Source organism: Engystomops pustulosus, chromosome 1, assembly GCF_040894005.1.
Source record: "Engystomops pustulosus chromosome 1, aEngPut4.maternal, whole genome shotgun sequence".
In the NCBI taxonomy this organism is placed as follows: Eukaryota; Metazoa; Chordata; class Amphibia; order Anura; family Leptodactylidae; genus Engystomops; species Engystomops pustulosus.
Genome location: NC_092411.1, coordinates 14,111,311 through 14,133,274, shown reverse-complemented (window position 1 = coordinate 14,133,274; position 21,964 = coordinate 14,111,311). Strand labels below are relative to the sequence as shown.

Genomic DNA, 21,964 nt, shown 5'->3' with positions numbered 1-21,964 from the left:
GGTCACGTTCACACATTGCATTTGAATACACAATTCAAGTGCATAGAGGAGGAGGAACTCCTGACCGCAGATGTGTTTAGACCTGAACGCACATATCAGGAAGTTGCATGTTGTTAACAAGGTAAAACATGTATTGCCAGTCCCTGAGCTTAAATGTTTACTTTAAACATATCAGCCTTCAGGAGTTACCGGTACTCCTCCCCGAGGCGCTTGAATGAGATTTCAAAATGTAATTCAAGGGCAACATGTGCACATGGCCCTAATGAAGCAGGATAGATCCCCTGTGCACCGAGGAAACATTAAAATCTTGTGACAGCCCCTTTAAGCTCCATTTACTGAGAAGACTGGCAGAGAGTTTACCGACAGGCTTATGGCCATTACTCTCATTAGCTTCGCCTTTGCCCTTCTCTTGGTGCAGCACCCGGCACGGACTGCAGGTATAGTGACGCCCCCGCTACTGGTCTGCACATCGAGGTCTTAGAAATTTGTGGGGACAGTGGAGATACTTAAAAAAATTGCTGAATTGTTACTGTAGTAGAAAACCACCAAAGGCTGAATGCCCGGGGCATGGGTGTTACCCAACTCTCCATCACACCTACTAATGCAGGGGTTGTAGAGGACTTACCGGTATCTCCCAACTCCTTTAACCTATTAACAAGCTATTTTGCTCGTTTTTCACTTTAATTATCAAAGCGTGCGGCCGCGCCTGGAAATGAGTGGGTGCCATTTGAGTTTGGGTACCCATCCTAAAAATAACAAAAAACTACTTACTCTTACAGTAATCCTTACCACTGCTCCAGTGTGGGACCACCCATCATTCCCAGTGTCTGCTGCAGAACATCAGGCGGTAGGGCGCTCCCGCTACCGTCTATACAGGGTGACACAATGTCAACGCAAGGTCACCGCGGAACCTCTGCACACAGACAGACACTGGTGGTGATGGGAGGTGCCGCACTGGACCAGAGGTAAAGAGTGATTTTTAGAGAACCTGGAGCCCATTAAACCCAAAAAAAAAATTTGCAATGCTGGACAATTCCTTTAAGGGGGTGGGATGAAGTCATGGAGGTGGTTATGTACGGCTGCGAGAGCCAAGTTTTTTGTATTCTAGTATTTTTGCTAAACACTTTAAAAAACAGAAGAATTGTTCACATGCAACCGTCCTAAAACCACATCTAAAAACACAACCTGTCACACACATCACTCACGATAGGATTAATCCACTTGCCTTAAATTTAAGGCCATAGTCACACCTGCCCTTGTCTTTACATTTGAAGTTTAAGGAGTGGTGTGACAGGACCTCCTGCAATCTGGAGAGTGGGGGTGCTGTTCTCACCAATGGTTGAAGTGGCCGGTAGAGCAGGATGTGGCAATACCTAACAAACATTCTTACATACATTTCTGTTCTAAAAAAAAGGGTATTAACTTTTTTTTCTTATGGTAATTTTAGGCCCCCTAGGAAACTAGAGCCCTAGGGGGCCTGATCACTGCTGCCAAATATTGCAATATTGTGTTACGGTATATATTGTTATGGTACACGATGTTGCAGCAAGGGTGTAAAGTGTCTTCTCTAGAGTGTCCCTCATTTACTATCCCTTAGTGACTATTGTTACATAATTGCATTTATTAAAGATTTTTCAATTTTTGCTGATGTTTTGACCTTGTTTTGTTGAGGTTTTGGCCTCGCATATTTCTATCCGACATTAACTTGGTTTTATGTGTTTGCGCTGCAGGAAGAAGCCGATTCGAACAAGAAAGTTCTACGACTACGGGGAGGATGTTGCAGAATAATGTAGAATGTATAGGTCGGCGTCAGTCTGACTCTGGAAAGTCCCAGATGTATGTAAGAGCCGTAACCATTATCCAGAACCTTCCAGATAAAACTTCCATACTACAATGCTATATTGTACCGCCACCACGATACAATGCGAAAAAAGGAATTCAACATACAAGATTCCCTTTAAGAGGAAACAAAATAAGTTGCTGATCACTGGGGGTCCGACCACTGGGACCTCCAGGAAACACAAAAATAGAGGTCTGGGACTTGTCCATTTAAACACAGATGTGCAAGCTCTGCCACCGCTCCAATTATTGCTATGGGACTTTCCATCATGCAGATTATCATTCTTTTCAATGGGACATTCCTGGACCCCAATCTTTGTGATCATTTAGTATCCCAATCCCAGACACTGACCCTCTTTTCATTATACAGGTAATAAGTCTAATAAGTATTGGATTAACAACCATAATAAAAAAAAAAAAATTAAAAAAAAAACTTTCTTCTATAAATAGCGCCACACTTGTCTTCAGGTTGTATGTGGTATTGCAGTTTAGTCTTATTTGTCCAAATAAAAAACAAGACACAAACCATGAACAGGAGTTGAGGGAATTAAATAGATTGAAATAGTAACACTTTTGTTACCCCTGGACAATCCCTTTAAGGTACAGCACTGCTCAGATACAATAAGGGATTTATCTCGTTTCTGCACCATTCCAGGTTTTATGGCCGTTCCTTAGCCCTCTCTGCACCCCCTCATCCATTAACCTAGTGAGTCACACTGAATTACGTGCAGACTTGTCCTGTAAGTTGTGGTTCCTTTTAGACTTTCTGTTTGCGTTGGCGGCTCCGCCGATGAGAGATCTCTGCATCCCCCAAGAATTTGTAACCTGCATAGTGGCACATGTTGGGTCACGTCCTGAAGACAAAACCTCTGTACAGCTATGAGGAAGGGGAAGCAACCAGAGACCTAGATATAGATAGATAGATAGATAGATAGAGAGAGAGATAGATAGATAGATAGAGAGAGAGATAGAGAGAGAGATAGAGAGAGAGATAGAGAGAGATAGAGAGAGAGATAGAGAGAGAGAGAGATATAGAGAGAGAGAGAGATATAGAGAGAGAGAGAGAGATATAGAGAGAGAGAGAGAGATATAGAGAGAGAGAGAGAGATATAGAGAGAGAGAGAGAGATATAGAGAGAGAGAGAGAGATATAGAGAGAGAGAGAGAGATATAGAGAGAGAGAGAGAGATATAGAGAGAGAGAGAGAGATATAGAGAGAGAGAGAGAGATATAGAGAGAGAGAGATAGATATAGAGAGAGATAGATATAGAGAGAGATAGATATAGAGAGAGATAGATATAGAGAGAGATAGATATAGAGAGAGATAGATATAGAGAGAGATAGATATAGAGAGAGATAGATATAGAGAGAGATAGATATAGAGAGAGATAGATATAGAGAGAGATAGATATAGAGAGAGATAGATATAGAGAGAGATAGATATAGAGAGAGATAGATATAGAGAGAGATAGATATAGAGAGAGATAGATATAGAGAGAGATAGATATAGAGAGAGATAGATATAGAGAGAGATAGATATAGAGAGAGATAGATATAGAGAGAGATAGATATAGAGAGAGATAGATATAGAGAGAGATAGATATAGAGAGAGATAGATATAGAGAGAGATAGATATAGAGAGAGATAGATATAGAGAGAGATAGATATAGAGAGAGATAGATATAGAGAGAGATAGATATAGAGAGAGATATACACACAGGGTATAGCAGCACATGGATCTTATGCCATGGGGGCCACTTAACAGTTACAGGCAGTCCCTGGGTTACATACAAGATCGGTTCTGTAGGTTTGTTCTTAAGTTGAATTTGTATGCAAGTCGAAACTGTATATTTTATAATTGTTGTTCCAGACAGAATTTTTTTTTTTGCCCCAGTGACAATTAGATTTTCAATTTATTTTTTGCTGTAATGGGACCAAGGATTATCCATAAAGCTTCATTACAGACACCTTACAGCTGATCATTGCAGCCTGGGACTAGAGTAACATCCAGAGAGGTCACCATAGGTCACAGGGGCAGTGGGGTCTGTCTTTAACTAGGGGTTGTCTGTAAGTCGGGTGTCCTTAAGTAGGGGACCGCTTGTATATGCAAAATGGATTATTAAGATGTATCAGAATCCATTGTCTGTTGCTATGGAATGCTAAAGAGAATCTGATGGAAACCATCAGCAAGCAGGTTCTTATACAACCCCTTAACAAATCTCTGATCACAATAATCCAGTTTAGGGATAGTCATGATAATAAAGAGCCTAGAAAACCCACCAGGTAATCACAGGTGGGCATCAAATGGGAACAGCAGACCAGTCCACAGCAGTTTGCTGATTTGTTACTTGGAAACAATGTTTTTATATATCATAAACAGTTACTTTCGGGCTATATTACCAGTATAGACAGGCCAATACAAGGCTGTATTCACACTCGGGGGCAGATTAAGACAGCCATGGGCTTTATAAAAATTGTAGGCCATTATAAGTCTAGTTTTTTAATGGCATTTACTTAAGAAAGGAGGGAGTCCCGTTTGTCCACTTTTAGTTCTGCTTTTGTTTGGAGGATCTTCAAAGGTCCTGGAAGGACCCTGGTATAAGCATGTGCTGAAAGCATGAGGATTTCATTGCTGGAGGTCCTTCTCTTTATCATCTCTACAGTGAAGTTTCAAACTTAGCAATTGGTTCAGGTGCCCATGGGCCCCTTAGAAGCCTTGGGCCCCAGGCAGTCGTCCATACCGCCCATGTGATAATCTACCACTTAGCAGTAACTTGCGGAATTCTTATAACCTCCATATGCCGAATTGTTGGCACATGGTCACATGATATGGAGGGGGGGTGGTAATGTAACTATATCAAGACATTGGACACAATCTGGGGTATGTGATGATAGAGGTCAATGTATCAATAATAATAATTAACATTTTAATGTATTCATAGTACAGAAAACATCGGAGCGGGGGAGTAGATCTATAGAAAGGAGGAGCCAATAGGCAGCAGAAGGTTTAGCGATTGCTTAGGGCCCTAGATATCAAGGGGCCACATAGTAGTAGAATGCAGCTATTTCTCAAGGTCCAATTATAATAAGGGTCCTGGTTACCAGCCTCTTCAAGTACTTTATAGTTTAAAGCTATAGACAAACTGTGCATTAGGATCAAATCTGTGCCCAAATTGTGCATCATTCCTATATTTTTCATAACAAGTCAAAAATTAACAACTCCCTTTGTATTTCCAGCCTTTAGGCTGCTTATACAGACTGGTAATACGGCAGCCCCAGGGGTCTATGGGCTGAGTTACATACATATCTGCAAGTCTGAGGGCGTGTTCACACGTTGCGTTTTGGTCGCGTTTTCATTGCGTTTGAAACGCATATAGAACAGCTGATGAGAGGTGATTTGCCTAATTACATTACCGTTTACGTTTGTAAACACACGCGTTAACAAAACGCATGCGCTAACGTGTTGTTAACACATGCGTTTACGATGCGTTTTGTAAACGGAAATGTTAACAGTGTAGTAATTAGGCAAATCACCTCTCCTCAGCTGTTGTATATGCGTTTCAGACGCAATGAAAACGCAGGTCAAAACGCAACGTGTGAACGCGCCCTCAAAGTCACGCAGTCTATGACTCTCTAGTACAGAGTCGCAGGGAGTCCTTGTGCCTCCTGCATACAACTCTCTAGTGTGCACCTCTTATTGATATTTTAAGATGTAGGTTTCTGTTCTTTCCGAATTTTTTCTTTTGTTTTTTTTGTATTAATTTATAATTGGTCATATTGTATTTATTTTCCTATGGCTACAGGTCCTGTTACATATTTATGACAAGCGTGTACAGGTAACTTATGTTTAATATAAAAAAAAAATTATTCTTGAATAATGGTTGGTGTTATGTGTATATTAAATACATATATAGAAGGCGCCTTCCTTTCTCCATGGTCTTATTCCTTTATATGGCAACTTTAATTATAGGATTCTCATAGATTGTAAGCTCTTGTGACCATTGTACAAGCACTGTCACCTCCTGGGATCCTGCTGGTCACCATTTACTAGTGATGGGTCGTTTGCGAATGGCTCACCACGCCCCCCTTTAACCCCGATAATATCGGGTTAAAAGTGGAGTGGTGCGTGGCGCCTGAACTGGCCTGCGGCTCCCTATTATATATTTAATAGGGAGCCGTTCAGGAGCCAGTAAAGCCGACTCTTCTTAGTGAGCGGAGCGGAGCACTAAGAAGAGCCGGACTTCCCATCACTACCGTTTACTTGTCCTGAAGTGATGACATCATCTATATCCATGTGAGTATCGCAGCCAATCACACGGTTCAGAAGTCAGTGATTGGCTGCGGTGGTCACATGGATGAAACAGGATGACACATGATTGCTACAGAGAAGTAAACAAACACCAATGGGAAGTAAAGCACCGGACCATCAGCGGATTGAACAGGCAAATATACTTTTATTATATTGTTATCCAATTTTTCAAAAAAATAACATTCCCAGACATCCCTTTTCTGCAGCCGACCCGGAAATTAACCCTTAGACACGGCCTTTACACCCAAATGTTCAGCGCAAGACATCAGTGCAGAGGTCCATATTCTGCTTTGGTTCTGGTGCAGACAGAGAGGACTCCTGCCGGCCACATCCCCAGTGTTTGTGGCATAATACATGTAGAGATACAATCTTTGTTAAAGAACATGTAGATACCAGAAAATATCTGAGTGACCTTTTAGAGGGCGTGCGGGGTGACCTCACTAATACCCTAATAATTACACCCGTAATGATCTCTCCAGGCCCTACGTCCACACAGACCCGGTCCTGCCTCTATAATCCACAGCTAATCCGATATGTATATGAGATCAGTTTACACCAAGCAGGTCATTTTCTCCTTAAAGACACTGGTCATTCAAAGGTTACGCTACAAGATTAACCCATAGTTCTCAAAATTCAGGATCGAGCTCTATACTACCATAGATCTAATAATAATTCTTTTATTTATATAGCGCACACAGATTACGCAGCGCTGAACAGAGCTTGTGACATCAGTCCCTGTCCCCAATGGGGCTCACAATCTAATTAACCTACCAGTATGTTTTGGAGTGTGGGAGGAAACCGGAGGACCCGGAGGAAACCCACACAAACACGGAGAGAACATACAAACTCTTTGCAGATGTTGACCCTGGGATATGAACCCAGGTCCCCAGCGCTGCAAGGCTGTAATGTTAACCACTGAGCCGCCCTATCTAGGATCCATGCATAAAAGTTTATATTCATGGGCTTGGGGGTTTCCAGTTAAATCCCTATAGGTGCTGCACACCTACAACGTCCAGCAGACCCTACCAAGCATTATCAGGACATAATAGGAGCTGTAGTTTTGTAACTATTGGATACGACCGGTCTGACGTCACTTCTGACAAACAACATGATAAAGTGTCTGAATTAGTGAACAGTCTATAAAAACCTAAATATGACACACGACAGACGGACAACATAGAAAGATGTGTATCCGCACCCCATATCCAGGAGACCCTTCCATACACAGAATGTATATAGTACACTGCATCTACCTATATACAATGTATCCACGCCCCATATCCAGGAGACCCTTCCATACACAGAATGTATATAGTACACTGCATCTACCTATATACAATGTATCCGCGCCCCATATCCAGGAGACCCTCACATACACAGAATGTATATAGTACACTGCATCTACCTATATACAATGTATCCACGCCCCATATCCAGGAGACCCTCACATACACAGAATGTATATAGTACACTGCATCTACCTATATACAATGTATCCACGCCCCATATCCAGGAGACCCTCACATACACAGAATGTATATAGTACACTGCATCTACCTATATACAATGTATCCACGCCCCATATCCAGGAGACCCTTACATACACAGAATGTATATAGTACACTGCATCTACCTATACAATGTATCCACGCCCCATATCCAGGAGACCCTCACATACACAGGATGTATATAGTATACTGCCTCTACCTATATACAATGTATCCGCGCCCCATATCCAGGAGACCCTCACATACACAGGATGTATATAGTACACTGCATCTACCTATATACAATGTATCCACGCCCCATATCCAGGAGACCCTTCCATACACAGAATGTATATAGTATACTGCCTCTACCTATATACAATATATCCACACCCTATATCCAGGAGACCCTTCCATACACAGAATGTATATAGTACACTGTATCTACCTATATACAATGTATCCCCGCCCCATATCCAGGAGACCCTTCCATACACAGAATGTATATAGTATACTGCATCTACCTATATACAATGTATCCACGCCGCATATCCAGGAGACCCTCACATACACAGAATGTATATAGTACACTGCATCTACCTATATACAATGTATCCACGCCCCATATCCAGGAGACCCTTCCATACACAGAATGTATATAGTACACTGCATCTACCTATACAATGTATCCACGCCCCATATCCTGGAGACCCTTCCATACACAGAATGTATATAGTACACTGCATCTACCTATATACAATGTATCCGCACCCCATATCCAGGAGACCCTCACATACACAGAATGTATATAGTACACTGCATCTACCTATATACAATGTATCCGCACCCCATATCCAGGAGACCCTCACATACACAGGATGTATATAGTATACTGCCTCTACCTATATACAATGTATCCGCACCCCATATCCAGGAGACCCTTACATACACAGAATGTATATAGTACACTGCATCTACCTATATACAATGTATCCGCACCCCATATCCAGGAGACCCTCACATACACAGGATGTATATAGTATACTGCCTCTACCTATATACAATGTATCCGCGCCCCATATCCAGGAGACCCTCACATACACAGGATGTATATAGTACACTGCATCTACCTATATACAATGTATCCACGCCCCATATCCAGGAGACCCTTCCATACACAGAATGTATATAGTACACTGCCTCTACCTATATACAATATATCCACACCCTATATCCAGGAGACCCTTCCATACACAGAATGTATATAGTACACTGTATCTACCTATATACAATGTATCCCCGCCCCATATCCAGGAGACCCTCACATACACAGGATGTATATAGTACACTGCTTCTACCTATATACAATGTATCCACACCCTATATCCAGGAGACCCTTCCATACACAGAATGTATATAGTACACTGCATCTACCTATATACAATGTATCCGCACCCCATATCCAGGAGACCCTTACATACACAGAATGTATATAGTACACTGCATCTACCTATACAATGTATCCACGCCCCATATCCAGGAGACCCTCCCATACACAGAATGTATATAGTACACTGCATCTACCTATATACAATGTATCCGCACCCCATATCCAGGAGACCCTTACATACACAGAATGTATATAGTACACTGCATCTACCTATACAATGTATCCACGCCCCATATCCAGGAGACCCTTCCATACACAGAATGTATATAGTACACTGCATCTACCTATACAATGTATCCACGCCCCATATCCAGGAGACCCTCACATACACAGAATGTATATAGTACACTGCATCTACCTATATACAATGTATCCACGCCCCATATCCAGGAGACCCTCACATACACAGAATGTATATAGTACACTGCATCTACCTATATACAATGTATCCCCGCCCCACATCCAGGAGACCCTTACATACACAGAATGTATATAGTACACTGCATCTACCTATATACAATGTATCCACACCCCATATCCATGAATCAGGCTCTTCTCCCTCTAATCTCAGGACCTATACACAGGGCATCTGATATACTCAGACACATACATTCTTTTTGTATACATTGTACAATCTGAAACCCAAAATCTATATATACGATTTCAACAATGTAGCAGTACTGACGCCAGTCTTTTCCCTTCTGATCTATATACCGTATCATCCCAAAGCCGGATATAGACTTCCCATAAGGATTGGCCAGAAAGGCGTCGGATAAAATCGTATGTTGCATCATCTGTACAAATTATCTGACCATAGACATGTGAGATATGATCTGTCCAATCTATCCACTTACATCAAGATATACAATCTATCCTATTATGTATCTTTATAAACCCACCTCTGCCAATATATAAAATTCCCAATCTATGAACACACAGAGGAATTAGACAATGTACTCGCCTAAATGTCTATATTTACAATGTATCAACCTGATTTCTAAAATACATATCTGCCCGATTTCTAGTCGTCTATACAGTCAGCCTCATTCTAGGAATCCACACCGGATCTGTACATTGTAATCACCCAATTCTCAATCTATACAATGTTTCAAGACGCAATAGCATCAGCACATTCTGCCCTTGGATAACCCCCAGTCTACTAATTGCCCCCCCATCTGTTTTATATATCATCCCAGACCTTCACCTATACAATGCATCAGCCTAACCCCAACCTACAAGCGAAGAACAATATATCCCCTACCTCTCATATATATACTTATTATATCTGATCTGTGTATACAAAGTATATTCTTCCCATGATTTATACATTCTCACAGCTAAGATGTGTGGGGGAGGGGAATACAACGTACTCATCTATAAGTCCATCCAAACAATACATCCACATAACGTGTAGCCAGTAATCTATATTATCAGCCTACTCCTGAGTTGTATACTATATCCTACTAGATCTCCATCTAATTGTATCCAGATAACACCACACATCAGGTCTCTGTATACAATATATCCTTATTGATACCTATACAATGTATCCATAGAAGTTTAAAATGTATCTTACTACCCTGTTCTGTATATAAGAGTATAAAAAAAAAAGTATAAAATTACCAACATGTTAATGTGTATAATAAATGCATCTATATATACACACAGCCTATATCTCCATCTATACAATGTATACAGATAACTACAGTGTATCCGCACACTGTGTATACAACGTATGACATATGTAAGGATCCACACCTGAGCTATACCATGAATCCATCTATACGTGACATCCACAGGTTGTTACAATGTATCCTCATCCAGTTCCTCTCCCACACTACCACCTGTGTAGTCAGAGAGCAGGTAAGTCTGCAGTGGGACCTACTTACCGTTTGCTGGCCTCCCTGCGGTGCAGTTTTAGGAGGGCTCCTCAATCCCAGTGCACACCTGGAGCTCAGGCTCAGTCCATCCTCACTAATGGCTTCCTGCTTGTTGTGTCACACACCTGACAAACAAGTTTGACAACTTTTAGCTGCTGCCTGCTCAGTGCCTGGAAATGTTCTCACAGATGGAGCTCACCTCCAGGAGGAGGGAGGGGGCAAGGGATGTATGGAGGGTCTGGCCCAGGTCATGTGACCTCAGGTAAGGTGAAGCCTAGGGTCCCTGGTGATCAGGCCTCCTCCACCCCCGGTGACCACAGCCCGGCCTCCTCTTCCTCCTCATTTGAATGTGCTCAGGTTACTAAATTACTCAGTCAAATAAAAGGGAGACAAATAGGAATTGTAGGCAAATCCCATCTCTCAGGGAACAGCTCCCACCTACACACCATAGCGATGTATATAGCTGATGCACTATATGCAGGGTCCATGGGGTCTCCAGACTGCGGGGGGTCTCATAGATGTGCTGTACCGAGTAGATGGATACATCTCATCCATACCATCAATACGGATGAAAATCGGACAACCATATATGAGCAAACACGGAGAACGGAACCAGAACTAAAACAATTAGGGTGAAGACACACATGGCGTTTTTGTCCGTTTTTCCGAAATTGCGCAATGAAAAACGGACAAAAACGCTTGCGTTTTTTAACGCATGCGTTTTTAACGATCTGAAAACGCACTTAGTAAAAACGGCCCAAAAACGCCATGTGTGTCTTCACCCTTAGGGCGCGTTCACACGTTGCGTTTTGACCTGCGTTTTCATTGCGTTTGAAACGCATATACAACAGCTGAGGAGAGGTGATTTGCCTAATTTCATCACTGTTAACGCATGCGTTAACAAAACGCATCGTAAACGCAATGTTAACGCATGCGTTAACAAAGCGTTAACACATGCGTTTTGTTAACGCATGCGTTAACATTACGTTTACAAACGTAAACGGTAATGTAATTAGGCAAATTACCTCACATCAGCTGTTGTATATGCGTTCCAAACGCAATGAAAACGCAACCAAAACGCAACGTGTGAACGCGCCCTCAGGGTGATGTCACACATGGCGTTTTTAGGCCGTTTTTAGTTAGTGCGCTTTCAGATCGTAAATTGCGTTTTTATCCGGTTTTCTGCATTTGCGCAATTAAAAACTGACAAAAACGCATGCTTTTTTTACGATCTGAAAACGCACTAAAAACGGCCTAAAAACGCCATGTGTGACATCAGCCTAATTATGTTTGATTATTGATGAAATACACAATTGTAACATTGGGGTAAGAGGATTATGTTGACTCCATAATGAAAATTGTGTGTCCTCAGTCGGTCTATTAAATTAAGGACAAAACCAAATTTATGGGAAATGAATAGAAAATTGGGGGGGGTGGAGCCTCCTCTGATCAGGTATGCGTTTACATCCAAAAGCCATCGGGCTTGACCACCACATTGTGGATTGTAAGATTGTGTGAATGTGGCCTGATAACTCAGCTGCAGTAACACATCTTGGCCACCACACAAAGAACGGAGCTGTGCTAGAGTTGTTTGAGGATCTGGAAGTCGGATCCCCACTGATTTGATATTATTAGACTACCCTAAGTGTAAGGCCGCGGTCACACGATCCGCTAGGCGTCCGTTCATAACGCGACGCTAGCACCAAGGGGGCGGTCCTCGGCCCGAACGCACATGCATTAACAGGGAAACGCATGCGATTGATAAGCCGATCGCATGCGTTTCCCTGGAAACGCATGTGCATTCGGGCCGAGGACCGCCCCCCTGTGCGCTAGCGTCGCGTTATGAACGGACGCCTAGCGGTACGTGTGACCACGGCCTAAGTGTAAGTCATCAAGAACTGTGGAAAATCCCTTTTAGATGCTTTTCATATTTAATGGGGCTTTTTTGGCTAATCAATATCAGGGGGCTGAGGGTGGTGATTTTAGTTGCGTTTTCAGATCGTAAAAAACGCATGCTTTTTGGTCCGGTTTTCCCAAATTGCGCAATGAAAAAGGGACAAAAACGAACGTCTTTTCAAAAACTGATGCGTTTTTTAACACATACGGTTTTTACAATCTGAAAATGGGCCAAAAACGGCCAAAAAACGCCATGTGTGACATCACCCTTGGGGTGCGTTCACACATTCAGTTTTTCAGGTGCAGTTTTTGACGTCCAAACCAGGAGTGGAATGAAAAAGGAGGCGGAGCAGCTTCTCTCAGTGATATGTTCTCACTCAATTATGATTCACACTGGTTTTTGGCTTCAAAAACTGCATCTGAAAAACTGAATGTGTGAACACAGCCTTAGTGCCAAACACCTGCTGATGTAATATTGATGACCTATTCTATGTATCATCAATGCGCCTGGAAAATCCCTGTCACTATAGTTCTCTGTTATCACATTTCAGCTACAGTCACACTGCACATTTTGATGCAATTTTTTAAAACCAAAATTAGGATGAGATGCAGCAAGAAGGATCAGTATGAGTTCCTAATTTATTGGGATCTTTAATGTCCCTCAATTCCTATAAGATCCGGATTATTGTCGGGTTCCATGAAATATCCTGGTGATACATAGTTGCCAACAGTCCCAAGTTTCTGGCAACTTCCAGAATTTTCAGTAACAATTCTAGTAAATTTGTCTACTCCCGAATAGCATTTAGAGGACCCGAATCTCAATGTTCTGGTCTGTGCCGAATAGAGTGCGTTTGGTTCCTGAACCCAGAGGTTTGGTTTCAGCATTCGGGCTCATCGACCCATGGTTAACCCCTTAAATGGCACAGGCAAAGCCGACGATGTAGCATTTAAAGGGTTAAAAGTAAAACACGCGATCAGCGCTGGTGTTATTGATGGACTACACGCTCAGGTCTGGGTTCGTGTAGCCGAACCAAGGTCCATTTATCTCTACACCAGAACCAAAAAGAGGCCTTTTTTCTTTTTTTTTTTTTTTGCAGAACCCAACTGCAGGTGGTTGTTCCCTGTTGGGTTGGGTCTCAGGGGATGCAGGGGGTGTGTATATTGCTCTCCATCACTTAATATAAGTTGGACATTACACAGCAGGGGTGGGATTTGACATTGAATCCTTGCATCATATGTCTCAAAGCCCCGCCCCTGCGGATCCTGCACTCGTCATAGATCTGGATATCTGTGTCACTAAGTTTTTTCTATTTGGGGAATAGAAGTGAGAATTTTTAATTATGTTCCAGGACCCAGAAGAATCTGTAATTCCCTCCCTGGTTGGAGATTCCAATGCGGATTGCAGGATTGTTCACTCATTTAATGAGACTCCATAAAATTACAGGATTAGACGTTATGAAGTTGCTTGTTAACCAGGAAAAGGCGTCTGTAATGACCGGAGTGTGAGCGGCAGCTGCTAATGTGGGAAGCTGCTACAGGTGTCAGAGGTCAGGACATGCTGGGACTTGTAGTTTAGCAACCACTTGAGAGCTTCCTCCAGTCCAATGACAAAGAATCGGATGTATGGTTTTACAGGTGACCATCCGTATGTGTTTTTGTATGAATTCTGTGTATCTGTCGATATACGGATATACGGCCGATATAGGTCTAACCACCTATTATATTCAGTATAGACACAGAACAGTATTACTACTATATATGGGCACATTACTGTACTACTACTCCTATTCTATATACATATGGGCACATGCTATACTACGACTACTACTACTCCTATCTTTTACATATGAGTACTGCATCGTACTACTACTCCTATCCTGTATATATGGGCACAGCACAGTACTACTACTCCTATCCTGTATATATGTGTACAGCACAGTACTACTACACCTATCCTGTATATATGGGCACAGCACAGTACTACTACTCCTATCCTGTATATATGGGCACAGCACAGTACTACTACTCCTATCCTGTATACATGGGCACAGCACAGTACTACTACTCCTATCCTGTATATATGGACACAGCACAGTACTACTACTCCTATCCTGTATATATGGGCACAGCACAGTACTACTACTCCTATCCTGTATATATGAGCACAATACTACTACTCCTATCCTGTATATATAGATACAGCACAGTACTACTACTCCTATCCTGTATATATGGGCACAGCACAGTACTACTACTCCTATCCTGTATATATGAGCACAGCACAGTACTACTACTCCTATCCTGTATATATGAGCACAGCACAGTACTACTACTCCTATCCTGTATATATGAGCACAGCACAGTACTACTACTCCTATCCTGTATATATGGGCACAGCACAGTACTACTACTCCTATCCTGTATATATGGGCACAGCACAGTACTACTACTACCCCTATCCTGTATATATGGACACAGCACAGTACTACTACTCCTATCCTGTATATATGAGCACAGCACAGTACTACTACTCCTATCATGTATATATGAGCACAGCACAGTACTACTACTCCTATCCTGTATATATGGGCACAGCACAGTACTACTACTACTACCCCTATCCTGTATATATGGACACAGCACAGTACTACTACTCCTATCCTGTATATATGAGCACAGCACAGTACTGCTACTCATATCCTGTATATATGGGCAAAGCACAGTACTACTACTCCTATCCTGTATACATGGCACAGCACAATACTACTACTCCTATCCTGTATATATGGGCACAGCACAGTACTACTACTCCTATCCTGTATATATGGGCACAGCATAGTACTACTACTCCTATCCTGTATATATGAGCACAGCACAGTACTACTACTCCTATCCTGTATATATGAGCACAGCACAGTACTACTACTCCTATCCTGTATATATGGGCACGGCACAGTACTACTACTCCTATCCTGTATATATGGGCACAGCACAGTACTACTACTACCCCTATCCTGTATATATGGACACAGCACAGTACTACTACTCCTATCCTGTATATATGAGCACAGCACAGTACTACTACTCCTATCCTGTATATATGAGCACAGCACAGTACTACTACTCCTATCCTGTATATATGGGCACAGCACAGTACTACTACTACCCCTATCCTGTATATATGGACACAGAACAGTACTACTACTCCTATCCTGTATATATGAGCACAGCACAGTACTGCTACTCATATCCTGTATATATGGGCAAAGCACAGTACTGCTACTCCTATCCTGTATATATGGGCAAAGCACAGTACTACTACTCCTATCCTGTATATATGGGCAAAGCACAATACTTCAGTACTAAAATGTATAGAATGGGGGGTGACTTTTTGTTAATGGCTCCAGGCTCCATTAACAACTATGGAGCCTGGAGCCCCTCAGGCTCATTTGCATACAGTCCTTCATCCTGGTGGTAGCTTTTGGACAGGGGTTAGAGGGGATTGGTGCAGGGACTGATGGGCCTGCATTGGCTCCCTGGAGGATCCATGAAATGACTGGGGTGACAATGATGGTGCTTGTGGGTCACTGTTCTAAATTTACCCGGATTGTCCTGATATTCAGAGATAATTGGACCAATCAAAAGAATCATGGCTTATGGAAGACCCTCTGGCAGGAAGGCTGAAGGCACAAATTTCCAGACATTTATATAGAAAGCCTTGATTTCTAAGGAACATTTACTTTCTGCCAAGTAGTTACAAGTATTACCCAGTTATCTTACGTTACAGAGACTGCGTTACTAAGAAAACTACAAGTTTTCTGCCAAGTTTAAGTGGAATTACTGCATCACTGCTCTTCTAGTTTTGGGTGTAAGTGATTCTCTTAAAGAGGCAGTGCCCTTTATAAAAGGCTTAGACTTCATCATTTTGACCCAAGTGGTGCTCAGGGATTTTAATCTGGCAACATTTAGGAGCGCTGTGTGGGGACAATATATATACTAAAGTGGTACTTTCAGGGACACATTATGGAAATGTGATGCAAAAGGTGAAGATGGGGTCCTGGGTTCAAGTCCCATCCAGGTCAACATCTGCAAAGAGTTTGTATGTTCTCTCTGTGTTTGTGTTGGTTTCCTCCGGGTCCTCCGGTTTCCTCCCACCCTCCAAAACATACTGGTAGGTTGATTAGATTGTGAGCCCCATTGGGGACAGGGACTGATGTGACAAGTTCTGTGCAGCGCTGTGTAATCTGTGTGCGCTATATAAATAAAGAATTATTATATTATTACATGTGGATGGTAAATTCTGTTGTGACTGGGAGAAGTCATCATGAAGGTCTGAGCCTGAGAGTCATCACCTAGAGGTCACTTCTGTACTGTAGTCACTGACTAACATTCTAAACTGTGGGGCTCATTTACTAAGGGCACCACGGACAGCACTTTTGCTAGACATCCCAACGATTTCCATTTTTGCACCGCTCGGACAGGGATTTAAAAGTTTTTTTTGGCGCACGCGATCTGATTTTTGTGCAATGGCGCCGGCTTACATGCAACATAAATCGTGGGGCGGGCCGTCGGACGATCTGACGGATTCGCACAGACCGCAGAATTTAACTTAAAAATTGTGTCGCAAGACAATGCACTTACATGCACCGGGAGGAAGAAGGTGAACTCCTGTGGACCTGAGCGGGGAAGCCACACATGCAGGATATCGGACGCACAATCTTAGTGAATCACTGCAGACTTCATCCTCGTCAGACACTCCCGAGCTGCGCAGGCATCGGGTAAGTAAATGTGCCCCAGTGAAACAACTTTAGCCAAGGGTGAAAACAATTGTGCTCCTAACACTCACTGGGCCATTGAATGGGTCCAGGGGATTGTAGAAGATCAGGAACTACAATAGTAAGTCATTTCCTATCAGGGTATTGAGGTTATATAAGGATAATTATCTCTGGTTTGACTTGTTATTTGTACAAGTTTAGGCAAGTCACCCTACTGGAGCATTGCGCCCAGCAATGGGTTAACTCCTTAAGGGAAACATTTAAAGAACCCCCTCCAAAGTTGAGATACCTTACCCCGTCCCCCACTGACCTAGGATAGTCCCGGCGCAGTCACTGGACACAGTAAAGCGCATGCGCCTCTTGTGTATGTAGTGACAGTTTACACAACTTTGTTATATGTTATACATGCTAAATCCTGGATACTCCCTCTAAGTACATTTAACCCTTTCTTCCGCCGTCTGTACCACAAGTCAGTGCTGTGTGGAAAAAACTACGTTCCTCAGCGCTAAGATCCACAGGAGGCGCCGACACTGATTGCGGTTACAGTCTATGAGGATGAGGGCGTGACACAAGAGCTTACAGTCTATGAGGATGAAAAGGTGACACAAGAGCTTACAGTCTATGAGGATGAGGGCGTGACACAAGAGCTTACAGTCTATGAGGATGAGGGGGTGACACAAGAGCTTACAGTCTATGAGGATGAGGGGGTGACACAAGAGCTTACAGTCTATGAGGATGAGGGGGTGACACAAGAGCTTACAGTCTATGAGGATGAGGGCGTGACACAAGAGCTTACAGTCTATGAGGATGAGGGGGTGACACAAGAGCTTACAGTCTATGAGGATGAGAGGGTGACACAAGAGCTTACAGTCTATGAGGATGAGGGGGTGACACAAGAGCCTACAGTCTATAAGGATGAAGGGGTGACACAAGAGCTTACAGTCTATGAGGATGAGGGGGTGACACAAGAGCTTACAGTCTATGAGGATGAGGGGTGACACAAGAGCTTACAGTCTATGAGGAGGAGGGGATGACACAAGAGCTTACAGTCTATGAGGATGAGAGGGTGACACAAGAGCTTACAGTCTATGAGGATGAGGGGGTGACACAAGAGCCTACAGTCTATAAGGATGAAGGGGTGACACAAGAGCTTACAGTCTATGAGGATGAGGGGGTGACACAAGAGCTTACAGTCTATGAGGATGAGGGGTGACACAAGAGCTTACAGTCTATGAGGAGGAGGGGATGACACAAGAGCTTACAGTCTATGAGGAGGAGGGGTGACACAAGAGCTTACAGTCTATGAGGAGGAGGGGATGACACAAGAGCATACAGTCTATGAGGAGGAGGGGATGACACAAGAGCTTACAGTCTATGAGGATGAGGAGGTGACACAAGAGCTTACAGTCTATGAGGATGAGGGGGTGACACAAGAGCTTACAGTCTATGAGGATGAGGGGTGACACAAGAGCTTACAGTCTATGAGGATGAGAGGGGTGACACAAGAGCTTACAGTCTATGAGAATGAGGGAGTGACACAAGAGCTTACAGTCTATGAGGATGAGGGGGTGACACAAGAGCTTACAGTCTATGACGATGAGGGGGTGACACAAGAGCTTACAGTCTATGAGGATGAGGGGGTGACACAAGAGCTTACAGTCTATGAGGTTGAGGCGGTGACACAAGAGCTTACAGTCTATGAGGATGAGCGGCTGACACAAGAGCTTACAGTCTATGAGGATGAGGGGTGACACAAGAGCTTACAGTCTATGAGAATGAGGGAGTGACACAAGAGCTTACAGTCTATGAGGATGAGGGGGTGACACAAGAGCTTATAGTCTATGAGGATGAGGGGGTGACACAAGAGCTTACAGTCTATGAGGATGAGGGGGTGACACAAGAGCTTACAGTCTATGAGGATGAGGGCGTGACACAAGAGCTTACAGTCTATGAGGATGAAAAGGTGACACAAGAGCTTACAGTCTATGAGGATGAGGGGTGACACAGGAGCTTACAGTCTATGAGGATGAGGGGGTGACACAAGGGCTTACAGTCTATGAGGATGAGGATGTGACACAAGAGCTTACAGTCTATGAGGATGAGGATGTGACACAAGAGCTTACAGTCTATGAGGATGAGGATGTGACACAAGAGCTTACAGTCTATGAGGATGAGGGGTGACACAGGAGCTTACAGTCTATGAGGATGAGGATGTGACACAAGAGCTTACAGTCTATGAGGATGAGGATGTGACACAAGAGCTTACAGTCTATGAGGATGAGGGGTGACACAGGAGCTTACAGTCTATGAGAATGAGGGAGTGACACAAGAGCTTACAGTCTATGAGGATGAGGGGGTGACACAAGAGCTTATAGTCTATGAGGATGAGGGGGTGACACAAGAGCTTACAGTCTATGAGGATGAGGGGGTGACACAAGAGCTTACAGTCTATGAGGATGAGGGGGTGACACAAGAGCTTATAGTCCATGAGGATAAGGAGGTGACACAAGAGCTTACAGTCTATGAGGATGAGGGGGTGACACAAGAGCTTACAGTCTATGAGGATGAGGGGGTGACACAAGAGCTTACAGTCTATGAGGATGAGGCGGTGACACAAGAGCTTACAGTCTATGAGGATGAGGGGGTGACACAAGAGCTTACAGTCTATGAGGATGAGGCGGTGACACAAGAGCTTACAGTCTATGAGGATGAGGGGGGTGACACAAGAGCTTACAGTCTATGAGGATGAGGGGGTGACACAAGAGGTATTAGAGCTTGTGTAATGTTCCAGCCATTTTTTATAGGGGAACAGTATAAAATTATTTAATAAATAAAATTCTGCTGCTTGAACCAGTCATCAGCCGCATCTTATATACAAAGTCCAGAGACTGCAGAGAGGCCTGGAGCTTGGTACCTGGTGTTTGCTGGATAACAGGTGGGAGGAGGACATAGGATGGGTTAGTAAAGAGAGAACTGACATTTCATGCAGTTAGATGGGAATAAGATCATGTTTGAAACTTTGGAGGTTGGGTATTTGTCTGGGTATTCTAGAGAATTTGTGCAGCTCTTGAGAAATCCTGGAAACGGGATTAAGAGGTTCAAATTATGTATTAGGAATAATCTAAGAGCACTGGACGTGTGCAGCCTGTATTGCATCCGCATGTCTGCAAAAATATGGATGGGTTATTAATCCATCTAATGACTTGCCCAACTGTAACACTAAAAAATAGACCACCTAGGACCGCAGAAATTTTTTCCCTGCAGTCTACACATCTGTGAAAGAAAACAGACACTTGAACAGTCCTAATAATTTATACGGGTCTGTTCACATGTCCATTTATTTTGAATGCATAGAATATTGATGTTACAGTATAAAGCGCCCGTATGAATGAGCGCAAAGTCAATGGATCCGTAAAAAAAACAAAACCATGACAGCAATATGCTCTCCATTTTTTCTGAAACGTTGCCTCGCAACCAATTAGGTAGGGCAGAAAATAGATTACAAAATCATCCGTTGTTTTTGCGGACAGGAAAAAAATGGATGACATACGGATGTGAAAAAAAAACGGATGTGCGTTTACTACAGACTGCACAAGGATATCACACGGACGCGCCCGTGTGAATGACCTCTTTCTCTCCCAAGGACATAGGTTACATGTGGATTACTACTAAAAAGTATAATAATATAAGTATAATATAAAGAACATAATAAAGTATACATACGTTTGGGATGTTTGTGAAGAAAAGGGGAGACATTTACATTGAAAATTGTTAAAAGAAAGCCAAAAAATTGCAAAAAAAGGCAAATTTTGTCCATTTCACTGCATTTTGAATTTAAATATATTAAAATATGTATTTAATACTGACAATGGAAAGTAGAATTTGTTACACATAAAACGAGCCTCGTGTTGCTCAAAAATCCGTATATAAAAAGTTATGGATTTTGAAAGGGGAAGATGCAAAAAGACTGGAACACAAATAGGAAAACGGCATTGGCAGCGAGGGGTTAATATTGTTTACTCCCCAAAACTTGTGGAACCTGAAATCTACTTTCTGCAGAACTAGAAACCGTCATACGCTAAACTATCAACGACACGATGATCCTGGTGATGTATCACTATGTATACAATATGACATCTGCGGAACCTCATGATTTTTCCGGACCAGGTGCTTGTTTTTTTTACTTCATTTTTAACAATGATGGGTTAAACAAGGCTACATAGTAAAGCAGATGAAGGGAGCCAGGGTGACACACCTACCTGCCCTACCTACTGTCAGCCGCACTGTAAACACCGCCATGAAAAGGGAAACTACTATTGTTTTACCACA

General features: G+C 42.8%; 1 protein-coding gene across 3 annotated transcripts in view; it reads right to left on the bottom strand.

Moving 5' to 3' along the window:
* The window catches only part of LOC140117191 (phospholipid-transporting ATPase IC-like), a 53,302-nt gene extending 42,014 nt beyond the window's left edge, over nucleotides 1-11,288 (bottom strand). The window contains exons 1-2 of one of the 3 annotated variants that reach the window (XM_072133690.1): nucleotides 11,164-11,288; nucleotides 10,974-11,089 (exon numbers count right to left, since the gene is read on the bottom strand). The gene's annotated coding sequence lies outside the window, so the exon portion shown is untranslated. Of the gene's footprint in view, nucleotides 1-10,842; nucleotides 10,942-10,973 lie in introns of those variants that run through there. The other 2 variants (XM_072133682.1, XM_072133697.1) reach the window with 2 other exon arrangements.
* Nucleotides 11,289-21,964: the final 10,676 nt, after the last annotated feature.